The following is a 6,506-nucleotide window of genomic DNA, read 5'->3' on the forward strand; positions in this document are numbered from 1 at the left end:
AAGTTCCAATTTTCCATAATTGTTAAGGCCACAGACCCCCTAATCTGGGCAGGGGGAAAGTTTGTTCTTGCTTCCTTTCCTTATGAGATCTGGTGTGGAACAGAAACTTAAGATGGATTTTAAATTCTAATTTTTTCACATGCAGGTTTCTTCTTTACTCTGTGAGGCAATGACAGCTTCCCCCCCCACACACACACACACTTTTCCTCCAAAAGGGACGTAGTAACAGGAATAGATATTACTGGACTGGAAAACTCAACTCATTGCTCTGACTTCCTCCCTGTCTACGGATAGGGAATTTCTTTAGAGAAGACCCAAAAGATTTCTCAGAGTTTCTCTATCCTCTTCCTCCCTAATTTCATTAGCATACAGCAGGGATGTCAAACCTGTAATGTCATGTGACATGTTGTGACGTATCACAACTTTTTTGCCATTGCCAGCAATGGGGTGGGAGCGGTTTCGCAGTCCACTTTACTTCAAACATAGGTGACATTTTAGACTAATACACATCTCTGACTCCCAAGAGTAAAAGTTCCAATCCCAAAATTCTGTAAAGTATCATCATAGCAAACCACCACCCCAAAAAAAATTTTTCCGTAAAATTGGCACAATGCAGCCATATACACTGCTCATTTTCATTTTAAAAAATGAACCCTACTCCAAACATTTATTCACTTCTTCTATCTTTTGTAGTTCTTGCTCAACAGTCTAAGAATTCAGGGGTATCAGCTACCTCTCCCTGCCCCACTTTTAAAGATCATCATTACTCATTTCCACAATCAGTACCTGTGCACAACCAGATTAACAACTTATTTTTTTCCAGGCTATAAAAGCCTCTAGAAATGGGTGGATGGGTTAAGGTGCATAAAATCTCAGCAGGTGACTCCATGAATGTGATGCCCCTGTAGTAAAACAGAAGCTGACTCTGAGTTCAAAGAGCAACATCCAGGAAGGAAAAAGTTAAAGCTCTGGGCATGAACAGAAAACAAATGTACTTATATTATTAAAAGTTATGTAATAATATATATAATATAATAATATAATATACAATATAATTTTGCGTCCTGATCAGTATACACTCGAGGACTTCGTAGCAGCATGACAGAACACTAGCCAGTTTGCTCAGTAAATCTCTCTCTTGGTCCTGTTGGGTCTCCCACTGTAGACTTCTCTTCCTTGATAGATTTCTCTTCTTTGACGCAGAAAGTATTATCAGTTCATATCATAAAAAAATCAACTCCAGGAGTGTCCAAAATCTCATCCTCTGTTACTTAATGCTTCTGCCATTTTATATATCTACAGCTATGTGTTTTTGTTAGACACAAAACCTTGGGTTGTCTATATGAGTTTGATTTTAGTCCACAGGGAGTGTGGGGGGGGGAGAGAATCCTTTAACCCTTGAGACCACTTATTTATCCCAAATCTGTTAGAGCAACTCACCCCTTCCTGTATTGCTGCTGCATGCTATAGGTCCCTGTGTCAGCCCCCAAACCAAAGAACAACATGTGGTGATTCTGCCAAGCTGAGCTCTTTATTGTTTCACAGCCATTGACAAAATCTTGCCAGGCTGAGCATTCTCCATCTACAATACCTCCATCTACAATATATTCTGTGGATTATTAGGGAGGGGCTGTCCTCACCCTTTTTCTCTGACTCATAATATCTGGACAGATAATACACTGCAGAAAACTCCCAGGCAGGATCCCTGCCAACTCTTGAATAATTCACTTTAAGGAAGTCTAATGGTAAATCATTGTGTAGTAGGGGATGATGACAAAGAGATGATTCCCTTTCTTTTGCAACATCCAGTAAGGGAAAAGTTATGAACAGAAAACAAACGAACATATTATTAAAAGTTACATAATAATATATATAATATAATAATATAATATACAATATAATTTTGCGTCCTGATCAGTGTACACTTGATGATGATGATAACTTTATTGTCACTTTGAATGTACACCAATCGGCATACATCAAAATGAAATTTCGTTGCATACAGCTCTCAAAGGGTCACCACCTCCGATATATACTCCTTGTTCATGGCCCGCTCAAATTTCACATTGTCCATTTTAGTCTCTAGGGAGTGAACGATGGCAAACAGGACAGATGGAAATGGGGCTCCATGTGGATTAGCCCTCAAATTCGCTTGTATTCTGACAACCTCGCCTTCTTTCCTTTTTCTAATCCTGACTCTTCCTGACTTCGTAGTAGCATGACAGAGCACAATTAATGTTGCTAGTTTCTGGGCAAAAACTGTTTAATTTGTACATATTTTAATCTTGTATTTTATATTTTAATTTCATTTCTATTTTAAATTTTATGTCACAGAGTATGCCTTATTTTAATTGTGATGCTTCTGAGACAAATAAACAAGCAAACTCCTTCAGGCATCTTTTTGCCTCTGCTTTCACTTTTCAGCTCACTTCTAATGAAGGGAGGAGAACAGGAAAAGGAAAAACAACAAATCTCTCTGTATCCTAATACTTTGCTCAAAGCTGTCACTTCATCTTTTTCTGATATACTGCTTAAATGTGAAGAATATGTCAGACGCACAGTATATACTTACAAATGAGCACGTCCCACCCTCTTTGGCAAATTCTCCCTTCAGTGTCTGCCTCTGCAAAAAGTCTCGTGTAGCTGGTTTTCTGGCTGCTTGGTTTCTCCTTCTGGATCAGTTTTCATTTCGCTTTTCTTTTCTCTTTCTTATCCTGGCTGCTTAAGCCTTAATCTTCCTCTGCCAGTCTGCTAAGTAACTAGGTGATTTCCTCATGGGTGAAATTTACCAACCTTTTTTTCTCTAGCTGTGGGCCAAAGGGCCAACTGATTATCTAAATTCCTTAGCAAAGAACCAACTTCCCCTCTCTTGTTGATAGCTGCAAGGAAAAAAGCTTCATGCACTGAAGTCCTTCTTTATGATTATAAAAACCTTTGCCTTATTCCCTTATATGCTTAGGCTAATCCTTTCTAGGTTAACTTTTCTATTTTTTCTTTCTCTTTTCTAGACATGCCAAGCTAAACTACTCCTTCTATCTCCTTTCTCCCCCATCCATGTGTGTCTTGCACCCCCAGGTCACCCTTCTGAATTCTTAAGCTTTATCCCCCCCTTTATCTGTCTGTCTGTCTGTCTGTCTGTATATCTATCTATAATCTATTTATTTATCATCATCTATCTAATCTATAAGGGACGTGGTGGCTTAGTGGGTTAGGACGCTGAGCTTGTTGATCAGAAGATTGGCAGTTTGGTGGGTCGAATCCTGAGTGCCACGTAGCAGAGTGAGCGCCTGTTACTCGTCCCAGCTTCTGCCAACCTAGCAGTTCGAAAGCACATAAAAATTCAAGTAGAAAAATAGGGACCACTACGGTGGGAAGGTAACAGCGTTCTGTGCGCCTTTGGCATCTAGTCATGCCGGCCACATGACCACAGAGACGTCCTCAGACAAGCGCTGGCTCTTCAGCTTTGAAACGGAGATGAGCACCTAGAGTTGGAAATGACTAGCACGCATGTGCAGGGGAACCTTTACCTTTATCTAATCTATCTCCTTGATGCAAAAGGAAAAGAAGCTTAGGGTGGAAGATACTTGTACCTTACAGATATATGTTTTTCCAGTATATAGCAATTATGTTTTCAGGGATTTAACCTAATATAAATTGGTTAGTCAACACGCTGAACTGTTGCTACAGAAGCCACATAAGCTGATTTCTATTCATCTTTTTTCACTCGCTCAAAAAGTACAAATTTGCAACATGCCAATTGCCAGGCCACTTGCCTTCGATGCACTGTGATATCTTGTCCAAAATTCAGCTAGAATAGTAAAATATCTCTTAAAGTAACATATTCATAAATGGCAAGGCCAGGGCATTGCCAGGTCCTTGAGATGACCCTGAGCCAAAAACCCACAGATAATCTGAGTTGTCTTTCTTTATACAGTAAATGGAGCAAATGTATTTAGTATCCTCACAGGCTGAGTACTCCAAAAAGATGCCTGCTTGATTCAACTCATTGAAGTTCAATATTAAATAATATCTGGGTGGCTGCAATCATATTTGGTAAATCAGAAAATGTATTTACAGCAGTGGATGACATCTCAGTGATCACAATCACTAACACCCAGTGGTCCTGCATAATTTAGTTGTTCTGTGATAGAAATGTACGAGTTATGAGGAAAATGACTACAATAGTAACTATCTGTTGGCTTTTTCTAATCATTAACTCCAAATGCTAATGTTTTACTAAATGTTTTGTTTCAGAGTATTCTTTTCATTTACTTTGGCTCTGCATAAACTAGAAGCAGTGTAAACATATTTTAGAGCTAAATAAATAATTTTTGAGACATAATCCTTATGTGCTTAGTGATCCGGTAGTACTAAAGTGCTTTGAAGAAATTCCAAAGTGCTTTTTTTAAAGACTGCATTTGATTTATTCTAGATGAAGACAGAAAGTAATCCAAAGATGTGACAGAGGGCTGGTGATGAGGAATGCTGTTTCTGACTGTTTTCAGAGAAGAATATCACATGTTGGAACACCAAGGTAATTGATTTACCTCCCTTGACTCTTCAGATGAAAAGGGTGATAGCAAAAGTCTCAGGTTTCACTATTGTTTGCTGCAGACCAACTGTCAGAAGTCCTTGCCACAACCCTGGCTCCAACAAGAAACAAGCCGTTGAGTTCACAGGTGGTTGGTTTAATCATGGAACATTCTGGCATGCATTTACTCACAGAAACAGCAATCGAAGTTGGAGCTGGGAGCAATCGCCTCCCAGCACTCTACATATGCATCTTCCATCTGGCCCCATACCCCCCACCTAACCAGCATCCGGCGTGCATGTGGATAAGAGCAGCTAGTCAAGGACAGGCCGCAAGCTTCTGGCTCCCTGTTGCTTCCCTGCACCAATCAGCTGTTTGGCGGGATGGCCATGGAACCAATTAGCTGTTTGGCGGGATGGCTGCAGAACTGATGGCCATGCTCCGCCGATTTCCCCTTCGATGTTCCAGGTAACGAGGACAGAAGGGCTTTCACTGCCGTTCTTGTCACTGGCCACCTCCACTGCATCCAGACGCTCCCCAGCCGCTGTCCTTGTCCCTGTAACCCATCCCATTAGTGTCGAGCCCTCTGAGGCTTGACCGGTGGCCCCCTCTACCAGGGCTCCACCTGGAAGGCAAGGAGAAACATGTGATTAATCATGAGCTGTGGTGGATGACACAGCTAACTCAGCCTTCCATCCTTCTGAGGTAGGTAAAATGAGGACCCAGATTGTTGGGGGCAATAAGCTGACTTTGTAATAATGCCGCTTGGGGGGGGGCAAAAGCCCTAGTAAGCAGGCATATACATAGAATGAAGGCTATTGCTAAGCACATTGATTTGTGCTTTAAATTGTAAGCCACCCTGAGTCTTCGGAGAAGGGCGGGATATAAATGGGATTAAAAATAATAATAGTAACCCCCCTACTGGCTTACGGGGATATTGTTGGTGGAAGAGCCACAGCAACTGGGGGGCTTTTATGTTCGCTTCCCCCACCCAGGATGCATCCATAACAGGGACCCCTTCCACCATACAAGGCACTACAAACAACTCCGGTGGATTCAGGAGTCTAACACCTCTTGGATCCCATAGTGGTCCCCTGCAATAGGACCCGGTTTTTGTAATGCTCTTTTTGCAATCCCCCAGACCTCCTGAATGTAATCTATTCAGTCCTGGAGTTGGCAGGGGGATGGGTTCCCCTACGGGCACTTGGGAATTGGGATAAACTCCACCCCATGAACCACCCGGAAAGGGGTGAATCCGGTGTTGCTGTGACCACATTGTTATAAGCCACTTTGACTAAACTTATATGAGCCGTGGTGGCACAGTGGTTAGAATGCAGTGTTGCAGGCTAATTCTGCCGACTGCCAGGAGTTCAATTTTCACCCGCTCAAGGTTGACTCAGCCTTCCATCCTTCAGAGTTCAGTAAAATGAGGACTCAGATTGTTGGGGGCAATATATAAGTCTAAGTATTGTAGTATTGCTATTGCTAAAGCAAGGCTATCTGTTTCCCAGATTAAGGACAATGCTTGTATTTGAAAGGCTGAAGCTTAATTTAGACTTGCCTGCAACTGTGCGTAGACATGGATGCATACCTATGCTGTAAAGGCCAGACATGGCGTAGACATGGATGCATACCTATGCTGCAAAGGCCAACCCTGACTAAGCCTTCGAAATCCAAATTGTGCGTTGTATGGAGATGCGTGTTCTGTGTGGAGGACTTCCTGTTCTGTGCTTTGCTGTTTGAGAAAAGTTAAGTTTCCCATCTGATAGAGCCTAAAGTATAGAAAAACTCAAAGAAGTGGTGCAAGATTGGAAGATGTGAAGAGACCTGGCCCATAGAATTGTCAAGAGTCAGACATGACCAGCGGTGGGATTCAGCCGGTTCATGCCAGTTCGGTAGAACTGGTAGCTAATTGTTCTGTTGCCCAGGCCCAGAATGGACTTCCGGAAATGGCATCCACATAGAGAACCGGTTG

The sequence above is a fragment of the Vipera ursinii genome, assembly GCF_947247035.1.
Source record: "Vipera ursinii genome assembly, chromosome: 1".
Lineage (NCBI taxonomy): Eukaryota > Metazoa > Chordata > Lepidosauria > Squamata > Viperidae > Vipera > Vipera ursinii.